The sequence below is a fragment of the Ylistrum balloti genome, unplaced genomic scaffold (assembly GCF_031769215.1).
Source record: "Ylistrum balloti isolate Yb309-2 unplaced genomic scaffold, AGI_CSIRO_Ybal_v1 Utg370578, whole genome shotgun sequence".
Taxonomy (NCBI): domain Eukaryota; kingdom Metazoa; phylum Mollusca; class Bivalvia; order Pectinida; family Pectinidae; genus Ylistrum; species Ylistrum balloti.
In genome coordinates, this window is record NW_026782360.1 from 459,047 (window position 1) to 472,013 (window position 12,967).

The window sequence follows — 12,967 nt, forward strand, 5'->3', positions numbered from 1 at the left end:
TTTGACTAATGAAGGAGTTTACTGTTTCTATTCCTAAAATACAATTGGTTGCTTCCTTTTTAACGTTCATCTCAAGCAGGAATTTGTATTGGTACTGGCAAATTTGTGAAAAGATTAGGTACGATGGCTAGGAACAGACATCTTTTAAAAAGATATTGCGTGGGAACGAAACATTAATGGGAGCGAAATGTTATTTTTTACAAAACCGTATAATCATTTTTCATAAGTTTTTCGTTCGAACACAAAAAAATATTTCGTTCGGAAAGCGTTAATATTTCATTCCCACCCAACAATATTTCATTCTCAGGCAATAATATTTCGTTCCCTCCTAAAAAACATTTCGTGATCATGCAATGATATTTCGTTCCCTCCTAAAAAACATTTCGTGATCATGCAATGATTTTTCGTTCCCTCCTAAAAAACATATCGTGATCATGCAATGATATTTCGTTCCCTCCTAAAAAACATATCGTGATCATGCAATAATATTTCGTTCCCTCCTAAAAAACATATCGTGATCATGCAATAATATTTCGTTCCCTCCTAAAAAACATATCGTGATCATGCAATAATATTTCGTCCCCTCCTAAAAAACATTTCGTGATCATGCAATAATATTTCGTTCCCTCCTAAAAAACATATCGTTATCATGCAATGGTATTTCGTTTCCTCTCATCAAAATTACATTCTCGTGCAATGATATTGCGTTCCCACGCTATATCTTTATTTTATTTGTGATATCCGTTCCCAGCAACCGCGCGACAAAATCAGGAGAATTTTTATTCACACGAGCTCGTAATAAACAGACATTATCATCAATCCTCTTTCGTCGAAGAAAAGATTCACTGTGCCTTTATACTAAGGTCGGTAGAAAACGTTGTGGGAATTAGTTCCCATAAAAATCCCACTTAAAGCGGTACGGTTCTACTGGTTTGTAGACAAGATGAACATAGGGGAAATATTCATCCAGATATATATCTACAAAACAATGCTGTATTTGAGTTATCTCTTGATACAATTCCCTCTATAAAACGGTAAATGCTGACAATTTGTATAACGTATTCCACATACAACAGTCTTCAGATCAAACAAAACAGTAATACATTTTTAGTCTCTTTCATTCGATTAGAATATATAATTTTCTAATGTTGATTTAAAAGGAGCGGGTCGGTGCGGGTAATGTGTTCCGATCTGGAAAACGACAGTAGTGTCATATGTATTGGAAAGGGACTTATAACGGGTTTTGAAGTTTTTATCTTTTGTCTTTCGAAAAATTGATTTCGTCATCATTAATTTGAAATTGACTAATGTAATCATATCAGAATGATTCACAAACTGTAATATCATTGGCAATGTTGGTCATCAAAGGTTAAGTGATATCTACTGGTTTATTGACCTCTGTTTTTCCCTTTTTTTACGAGCCTTGCAGGTGTACTATATGGTTTCTTAAATTTACTCGATTAACTTAGAGTCGGTGGCTGTATTCCGGTTACGGAGAAAAGCAACAAGGCGATCACAAGGTTCTTCTTTCCATTATAAAACAGTTTTAAAAAAGCAACCAACTCGACATGGTGAACGTCACCGAGGGAGCAAAATATCATTCATAAGAGACTAATTTTCATGTGAATCTTAAGTCGTGTTTTCCTAGTCCGTCAGCTTTGAAATTAACTTCGGTGTTCTTTTTTGCTCATAGTGTAAAATTACACAGGTAAAATATTGAAACTACAATTACAGAAACAAATGAAAATAAACATTGAAACAAGACATTAACACCTCGACATTCTCACGCAGTACTGAAGCTAGAACTGATGGATATAACTGATCTAAAGGTGATTGACTCACATCTCGTTATACACAGAGACCTGATGGATGATAGACGTGATTTCAGATATCAGAAATCAAAGGACAGTGTAGCGAGAAGTCGTTAGTGTATTGATTATTGATTAACAAGTATTATTGGCAGTGATAGAATACTGTAGCGTCTGGTTTGTCGACAACCTTCAGCTAGCTAAGGCAGTCACCATTGCCGGGGTGTAACGGAAATGATCCGTGTTATCTGACTAAGTAACAGCCTATAGACTGTAGTCTAATCAATGGTATTGTCTGGGCTTCTACGCCACTGTCTATACAAGTCTGTTTACTGTTCTTTACAGCAATACCTGCCCTATCTGCACTTAAGCTGTTTTTTTAGTGCCAATTGAGCTCGTCATATAGTAGCCAAAGGAATTTTAATGCAAGAAATCCATTTCATTTCGTCACATTGACAATTTCCGGGTCATAGCGAATCTATCTCATTACGGAAACCACTGTCAAATGAAATTACTGGTGATGATGCAAATCTGGTGTATCATTGGGCGTATACCCCATTGCGTAATTGAAATCACTTGTTGTAGTGACGTTACATGTCATTCATTGGCTTACCTTAAGTATTATACGGATATCAATCTACTGTAAAATTCACAAAAAATCAGCAGTCAACAATATCCTCAAAGTAACAACACCCGAATAATCGAGATGATCGGGCGCTCGAATTGTCCTAGTCTTTCGTAGGTCCTTTTACACTCGCTTTGAATATTTCAAATTGACTTTACCAAGTATTTGGTCAAATTTTCTGTCATTCTGATAATTTCTTTAATCCATTCTGGAATCGACATGCTCAGCTGTGAGATACAGATCAGGGTTGTGTTTAGTCTAATCTGTTCGATCTCGGCGATGAGATCATCACACTTTGTATATTAATGTGTCTCGCGGTCTCCAGTTCTCTTACATTTAGATTTGATGATTGCTCTGACCAAACTTGTGCAGTAAACATGATTATTTTCCAGATAGTTCTATGGACAGGTGCGTAGTTGTTTTCAGGGAAATACCTTGCAATTACGGACTATAACTTACTATAAGCTTTGTCAATGTATTTTACATACATTTTCAGATAATCATACTTACTTTCCTTTGGAACACATACAAGATGGAGGCAGAACTCCGCGGCCTGTCTGCCATGCCATGCAGTAATCACACTTACCTTCGTCTCTGAAAGGGTACACATAATATAAGGTTCATTGCCACACTTTTCTCACTGAATGACTCACTTTAACCTTCATTGAATTTGTTGATTATTTGTAAGGTATACAGCATACCTCGGTCCGATCTCGTGTAGTGAGTTAAAGTCCCTATCCGTGTACTAAAATGGTCAAAGGTGACCTTTGACCTTTGACCTTAAACCAAAGTTTAATCGGGAGACTTTGGTGGTAAGATGTTACGGTAGAATATAAATCATATCTGTTCAGTGAGATATCTTGTAAACACAAAAGCGCCACGACAAAAATCATCTCTATGGTCATGACGTGCTATAAGTATTGCTACAAAAATGACTAACGTCATAATCAACGTCATCAATTGTGTGTAAGTAAAATGTACTGTTGGGATAATAAAGCATCGTACATGTACATATAAACCCTTGTAAATGATCACTTGTCGATTTCTTCATAGAACAAAGACATATGTAAGTTGTTTATATAAGTACGGGAAAGGCCAGTCCAGATTCTCTGGACGGCACTCAAAAGTTCTGCTCTGTTAAGAATGGTGCCACACTCTCGGTGCAGTTTAATCTTAACTGTTCTCCACAAATTTTGTTCATATTAAGGTCTGGATTTTGAGCACACCAGGTCTGTTGTGAAATTACGTTTTCTTGTTTCCAAACGAAGGTCTGCCGAGTCTGTCGAATTCAAAATTCCTTCAATGCATACCAATATTCTAACGCCATCACAAGTCACCTTTACTTGAGTCAGTCATTTGTTAACAATTAAAGGTCGCCATTTGTCATGCAGCTTTCTCCAAACATAAACACATATTTTGATTAATTAAGACCAGTATTTCGTTCAAATAAAAAACGGTGCTGTCTGTATATTTGGTGGCATACGTCCCGACGGTAAACACCGACGTAAAAGTCATGGAGCGAAAAAACTCACATTTTTATCACACAGGAAAAACAGGTATTGTAAAATTACAAATTTTCGCCCCAAATAAAGTAGGTGAATAATTGTGAGTATTTTGGATGAAGAGAACAAAGTCACCCCCATGTTGATATACTCGTCGACTACTTCGTCACTCGTAACCTTCACTCCAGTAAGAGGGTGTATACTTCGAGTGGTGATTACGGAAGGTTTTACAATGTAAGCAAGTATATTCAATAAGGGGTAGAGACAAACTTTAAATTTGTACTTTGTTATATCGGAAAATTAACATTTTCTTCACCGATGACCCCGTGCAGTTTTAAGAACAAATAAAAGAAGAGTTAATTATACAAAGATCCAACACTAATAAAAATCGTGCAATGGTGGGCGTCACCTCTCTGGAATCTTTTATCAATAAGTTCTAAACTAGTATTTTCCAGTAGCCACATAACAGGGATTTACTTTTATACCGTGAATCTGCTAGAATTCGAACACCTAATTGACTTCTGACGTTCTTTTAAAAAATTCTTATACACATAGAACATGCAAGAAGCAGTATGTGTTATACCACTTAAACGTTTTCCATTTTCTCAGAAAATATTTCCTGAGGTCCTTAGTAATAATCTCTTTAAGTTAATTCCGTCAAATTGATCAATGAGATTAATGGATCTGAAACCTGGCCTTAGTTAATAAAAGGTACAATCAATGATTATCAAGCTTGCCGGCAGCAGCCATACCGAATTGCTGTATTATATATGTTCCAAACTGAACTGGAAATTTTTCACAATACAAAAAGACGAAGTCAAAATACCATTCGAGCGGGGGCAGGGGGCGGGTCGGGGCGGAGCCGCGGAGGGGTCCACGGAACAATATTAGCTGTTATTTTCGTAATCGGTACTATACACAATTAATACTGATTACCATCTATTTCAGCTGCAGCTTCGATGAGATGAGTTGACGGAAGAGGTCAATCCGTTATCAGTATGACGTGACCACCCGTACGTGACACTCTCTACAGAGCTCCTGCTGGGCTAGCCTGACCCGATCATCAGAACATGTTCCTTAATGAGGCTACACTAATTGTCGCTGTAGAAAGGTCCATATACACAAAGGGAACTCGTACATCATCTGTTTTATTTTTGGTGTTTTACTTTGGGGACACATAAGGACTAACACTGCTTGTTTTCCGGAGTAAAAACATTCCCAGTTTCGCTGTCTAATCACTTTCTGTCTTCTTACTATGTTTCCATTTCCCTAGACACCCGTTATCGTTGTCAGTATAAATGTGTCCTGCTGACAAGTGTCTTCATCAGTATCCTTCAGTGTGATAGCACAATATCGTCGGCATCAGTTCCACACTTTCAAAAGGAGGGTTACACGAACATGATTATCTCACAGCCTCTCGAAAATCCTCAATACGCGCCCTTAGCTACATTCGTTTATCGACAGTGCATTACACAATATAAAATCAAACCGTTGTTATACTTGCTGATCTGAGGTAGAGAACACAGAAATAAATGAATGTAAGAATTTTACAGAAATGCCGGTCTCCTAGTGTAAAATGTCAGTCTTGTGGACATCTATATTGAAATAATGTCCTTTTCTTAGTATGTCATCTTATTTGAATCTTAGCTGAAACAAGAGCCCACGGGCTTTAACAGTCATTTGTCTATATGTATATATATGAAACAGGCAAATTTGGACTAAAATAGATTTCTCAACTACTCTACAGCTTACAAAGAAGGCATTGCTGGTTCATACAAACATTTTTTGCAAATTTGAAATCATATTCTTTAAACATGTTACTACACAAATGTCATTACTCCGAACATATTGCTTGCTGAGAAAGAAATTTTAAGATCTCAATTCACTCAACCCAACTGACCTTGAACTTAGATCAATGTCAATTATTTGAACAAATCAGTAGCCCTTCATCCATTTTTGTAAAAGAACCAATAACAGCCTGGACCTTGTGATTATTGAGAAGCAGTCGTTGGAGGATTTTAACACATTTGACCCCTGTGGTCTTTTAAAAGAGAAACGATCGATAACACCAACACAATACTAAGAAGTTGTTTAAAGATTTTTACACACTTGTCACTTGTGACCTTGGAAATGGCCATTCATTATTAATTACTTGGTAGTCCTTCATTCCAGGATGTTACTGGGCTAATATCAACACCTTGGGCATTCTCGTTAATGAAGAGATTTTAAAAAATATTTCACACTTGTGACCTTGAACTATAAGCACAAATTTGGTGGCCTTAATCCCAGCATGCTACAGACCCAATATCAGCACCATGGACCTTCTGGTTATTGAAACGTCGTTAAAATATTTGATCCCTTGTGACCTAGAAAGTGGGTCAAGGTCGTTGATATGAACAAAACTTGGTAGTCTTGCATCCTAGCATGTAAGTGAATCAATATCAGCACCTTGGGCCTTTTGGTTATTGAGAAGTCGTTTAAATATTATAACATATTTGACACATGTGACCTTAAAAGTGGGTCAAGGTCATTCATATTAACAAACTTGGGAGCCCTTCATCCCAGCATACTAATGGCCTTATATAAGCTAACTAGGACTTCTGGTTCTTGAGAATAATTCATTTAGATATTTCAACATATTTCACCCCTGTGACCTTTAAAGTCGGTCGAAGTCAATAACATGAACAAACCATCTAGCCCTTCATTGCAGCATGCTAGAAGAACACCGAAGTTTGTGCACCGCGACGAAAAATAAAACAGGTGGCTATAGGTCATCCTTACCCTTCTGGACAGATGACCTTACAAAATGAAACATATTACAACCAAGCTTTGATTTATTAAAAATACATCAATTTAATAGGTATCTGTACAAGAATAGGCGTAATATAGAAAAGTAATATTCCATTATAAAATAAGGTTGTAATGGCCTTAAAGGGATAGACTTCAATATCACCTTTTAAACAGTTAACTTGGATTTCACTTCTGGAGGTACATGTATTTCACACATGCTTCAAAAGAAAATTTTAGTTAATGTAGAGATGTTAATGATAGTAAAACAAGAACATCACATGGTGCCCTTTATATTCCAAGGAAAAAACACATTATTGTGCTGAAATCAATAAAATGTTACTCTTACCAATACGAAACCATAATTTCATATCATTATAATCAAACTTACATATTCCAAACACAAGTAAACTGATTCAGGGAATCTCAAGATCAAAAAGCTAATAGAACCAAGGGCAGTAAGTTCTCAAAATCTGACACCACAAAGACAACAGAATGCATGGCTATACAATTTGATGATAAAACATACTATATTTCAAAGTTGTCTATATGACTGAAAAAAAATTTCAGTATATGTCATGAAAAAAAATCACAATAAATGTTCTCAAAATTGTCAAATCAATATATCAAGAAAGCCATACTGGATCATAAAGTGATGGGCTTAAAAAAGGGGCAGTAACTATGCAAGGAAAGAAATGTTGGTATGAAAAACTGGAATCTATGCATTTAATAGCAGAAGTGTCAAATATGACCTTTGACTCATTAACCTATGCAAATGACCAAAACTGTTTGATCAAATGTAAAACATGGTGTTGTGATACTATAGTGTCAATATATCAAATATATTGTGCAAAACCTTTTTATTGCAGAAATAATCAAATGTGACCTCTGACCCTTCAACCTTTGTAATTACCACCTTAATATAATATGGATGTAGAATTTTGTTTTGTCAGAAAGGGACAGGACAGAAGGCAATAAAATTCATGATGAGCAAAACCATATCATGACTCAAACAGGCATTAAGATACTAGATAAAAAGTTCTTGTGTTGGAAAAAAAATTGGTTATACACAAGCAAGTAAATATATGTGCCTTTTTATACCTTATTTCTTAATTTAACAATGTGTGAAAAAAAACTATCGAATCGGATATTACTTTTCGCATGGATCGTACAGTGATAAAAAAAAGAGATAATTATTATTTCATATAAATACTGAAATTTTGTTTCACTTAACTTCTGATACAGTCTATAAATATCCTGTTTACTGGGACTGTGCAGAAACAGCTGAATTGAGTCAATAAACCAAATAGCTTCTGACAACAGTGTCAATCTCCTGGGATATATGTCAGGTGTCAGCTGACAACAAACACAGCATGATATTCTGATTGTGGTCTTTTTTGAGAATAATGTAAACCTGTAAATAACTGGGATGTTAATGACTTTTAGCAAAAAGTTATCCTGTCTTACAAAACACATTTTTTACGACTTGAAGTGTCATAGTAAGAAATTATCTTGTAGTCCGTGTTGACAACTTGACACAATTCACTTCCCTAATCATCACAATACAGTAACCTTGAGACTGAAGGTTCACAAAAGTCAATCTAATTTCAGTGTGTGATTTAATACCAGTAACACAGTTCTGCTTTCCTGATCTAAAATCTCATCAGCTTTATGTTATGAACACTTCTCAACACCTTATTATAAAGATATCTACAGGTGTGCTCCTGCTGACACCTGTACACTTGTTGGGAATTTTAAAAGTTTTGTCTCCTTAATAGAAATCATACATCTGTGTTTGTATAAGCTTTTAATCAAAACATCAAACATTCTATTGATATTAGAATAGCTATGTTGACATCTTAGTAGATAATTTAGAGGCATATTTAGAGTATTTAAACGGAGCACAGAAGTGTAGTAAGTGATATGGCTAGCATAATTCTTATTGAAAATATCTTTGTACAATTATATATAACACAATTCCATATAAGAAAGGAGAATTCCATCTTCCATTTTAAGCTAACTCTATGTAATTTTGTGTATGTTTTTGAGGAAAAAGTTTTCATTTCAACTTTGTACCACTTCAATGAAATTTCCAACATTAGGTTTAGAATTATCATATCACCACTTCTTGGCTTCTAAAAGTAAGAAATTTCCAACAACAGGTTAAATACCAACACATAGACCATTCAAGGTGACCATTCAAGGTCACATGGACTATTCAAGGTCACATAGACTAGGTCACATAAAATATTCAAGGTCAAATAGACTATTCTTGGTAACATAGACTATTCAAGGCTTCCTCATGTAGGGAATCTTGTACATTGAGAAGCCTAGAATACTGCATAGATTGAAGAGAGTATCAAATCCAGGGTAGGAAATTTGCTACATCATGAAGCCATAGAACAGTCAATATGATGTTATTAACTTGATGTAGGAAATTTTTTTACATAGAGATTAGCCCTGATAACTGTAGATTGAAGACAGTATCAAATTCATTGCAGAAAATAAGCTACATTGATAGCTTATATGATGGTATAAAACTTGATGTAAGAAATTATTGGCATGAAACTGGCTTAAAAGGAAAACGTGGAATTTTCCCTTCTTATCTAAATCAACAAAAACAGTCATAATATCATAATTGGTTGAACACAATTATGTATATTTGAAAATGGATTGGTAACTTTGAAAAGTACATCATACAAATTAAGTGGGTGAGAAGAAAAGCAAGTTAAGGCAAGGCAGCTCATGGTATCCCTAGACATTTAGTTGTTTAGGAGAAGTTGGGTTGAAATGTTTACCGAGGTGATAAACCCAACAAACTAACACACAAACCAACTTCATACATATTCTTATTGTAGTATGCCCCTTTGTGACAGGGCAATACTTCACAGGTTATAAAAATAGCAAAAATAAAACCCTATACCATTACATATAAATAAAATGATGTATATATGTAGTCTGTAATAAATAAACACAGTTTTAATGTAACAAAATAATACAAAACAACGCAATTTTCCATCCCCTACCCAAAAATACCAAACATGCCATTTTCCATCCCCTACCCAAAGATGTGACATGCCCTTGTCAACAGATATTTTACCTTATATATGTTAATTCTGTATAAGTGTCTAGCTGATGTACTTTTAAAACAGAACCCTCTTCAGACACTGGGATATCTCATCCTTAATGAAAATAGGTAGGATGCAACAGAAATCATTTCCTAATGAGACAACCCATATATACAAAATTATTAATAATTATAAGATATAAAAAAAACATTAAGGTATTTTGAAAATGAAATTTAATGTAGAGAAGTTTAATGTAAGTCATTGATTAAAAAAGATTTGACAAAAATTGACAAGTTGCTACATATATATCACAATTAGGAGGTATATGATAGGATAAATAAGTACTGTTGTACATAAGCAATATACCGGGTATATCTAAGTCTGTGGATATAGCAACAAAGTATTTACATGTACATCTATTTCTAAAATAGTAATGTCAATTTTGGATGTAGTGTTTTATCATATGATTTCAAGGAATGGTCAACTCCAACACTTGTGGGAAGTTTTACAATGATCCATATATATTACAGGGAGATAAATTTTTTCAGAAAGTAAAGGTGGGACTGACAGAGTAGTCTCCCTTTACAGTACATGATCACAAAGTGTCCATAAAGCAAACATTTAAGATTGCACTTTAATTAACAAGCCCACTTGTATATATAAAGTATGAGAAAATATAGATTATATACATATAGTGTCATGAAAGTTAATAAAAAAAGTTCTACACATAATGCATTTAGTAGATGATATGAAGCTTTACGATACAGCATTTTTTATAACAGTTTAAAAAGTCATTTTGACAAAGAATAGCAAATTGATCAGAACAATACATGATCCAAAAAACTTAACAATCAAACAATCACTGAAAGTGAAAATACTTCTCTCCAGCCAGATAGATAAAATAACATTTAACAAATGATATATCAAAAGTAGAGTAAGACATAAAAAAAAGAGATAACATCCTTATGGCTTTCAGAATCACACTACAGACAATGTAGAAACACATTGATAAACTCCAAACAAGGTATATTGAAAGAAAATATAAGTTTTAGATAAGAAAACAAGAAACTTCAACAAAATAATATACTGGAGCACCTGTCAGTACAAGAATAGAGTGAACAATATACAACCAACTTGTTAAAATTGTCAGTATTTATATCAGTAAAAAGTTTGGATAACATCTTGAACTGTTGTAAAGTATTCTCATAACCTCCGTATCATACTTATTGTTCCCAATAACCATCCCATTTCAATATTGTACAGAAATCTTACTCTTTGTTTGCAGGTAATTCTCACAGATTATACAAATGATGTACCCATGAAGAGAGCCTGTCAATACAAATTGAGAATTAGTACAATAGAGGCCAATAAACCCCATTACGTAGCCATTTTGTCCTTCTAGGACTTACCTAAAGTAAATCCTAATGCCTTAATTCAGAAAACCTACCAGGTGTCTAAGAGAAATTCAAATGTTTTGGTAAAAAATGTCAAAATGTAGAGGAGGAGGTGTTATTGTCCTATAATTCATTTGATGTCTATATCCTATATATCTGATAATTTCAGAAGAATGTCAAGTACGTATGAATATTCTGACCTAGGCCTCTATTTGAATGAATTAAAACATGGCAGGTTTTAACACAATGTAACAAAACTATGATTTGTTTATATGGTTAGAACTAAGTGTTGTAAATCTTTCAGTGATAGTTGGGTAGGCAGAACATTTTTAACACCACCAATTTTGTTGCTACATGGTGTATCGAACAGGCTTTTATTATACAAGGGATCAGTAATATTGATGGCACAAACCCATTTGTTTAAATCATCAAGATTCATTATCAACTAAGGGCCATAACTCTCAAAAGAATTAATGGTTCAATATGGTAAAGTACATATACTGGTTGTAAACTTCATGAAGAGACAAGGGACTGCAAGGGATATTAATTACACGATGACACTACACCTCTGTGAAGCGTTACCAGAGAGTGTGATAAACAAGTAAATACATGTAATGGTTGTACAATTTATAACGTAACCAGGCAACTGGTTATAAATTTACAATTATATGTAACAAATAGCAATAAATAGATGTTGTATCATCCAATCAATATGCGTTATACACAAGCACTTCCCTTTAACCATCTTTTGATACAAGAAAACTTTATGAGAGACTTAAGAAAGTGTAAGGCACACAATGGAGTGGTAAAACCAGACTTGTTTTAAGGACATTTACTAGATAATGTGGGGACTTGGCGAGTCTGAAGGAAAGTTACTCCATGTGCATATTCTACTGATGTACAATGTATATAAACAATAAATGATGAGGAATGAGAATATGTTTTTTATTGTCTCCATTTCTGGACATGATCATTAAACACATAAAAGTGATGAACAAGAGATCCAGGAATGTTCAACCTTACACCTGTATTACATCTGTATGTCAGTTTGATGTTTTACTTTCTGCTCTTCATCATTAGTGCTTCATGTTTACAATGATTGAAATAAACAGTAATACCATTCAACAACTGCAAGAAAGTTTTGAATGTTTCATCCAATATTTTCTAACAAATAGCAATAACAATCCTACAAGGAAAACATGAGGTCCAATGGGTCTGCATTGCTTACCTGGCATTGAAACCTTTTCACAAATACATTAACATTTAACGTCATAGACATTCACAGATTTGGTTTATAAGAAGAAGCCCTTGGAAGGTTCCAACAAATTGTCTGTGACCTTGAATATTGTTAAGGGTTATTTCTTTTCCAAAACTTTGATTGGCTTCCCATAAGGAAGCTAAAAACCAAATAACAAGATTCTGGGCATCTTGGTTCATTAGAAGAAGTTGTTTGGATTGTTTAACAAATTTCACTCTGTTGAACTTTGTTGAGCTTCATCCTAAGAACATATATTGCAACCAGCCAAATATTATGATTCTAGGTCCTTTGCTTAATTAGAAAGAAATTGTTTGAAGGTATTAACAAATTGGATCCCTGTGATCTCGAATGTTAGTCCCCAAAGTATTTTTTTTCTTTCCCTAAATATTGTTGGCATTCAGCTCTAGTGCCTTTCAACCAAATATTGTGATTCCTGACCTTTTACTAAATCAGAAGTTAGGTGTCTGAAGGTTTTAAAAAAATTGACCTCTGTGACCTTAAATGTGAGTCAAGTCATTTCTTGTC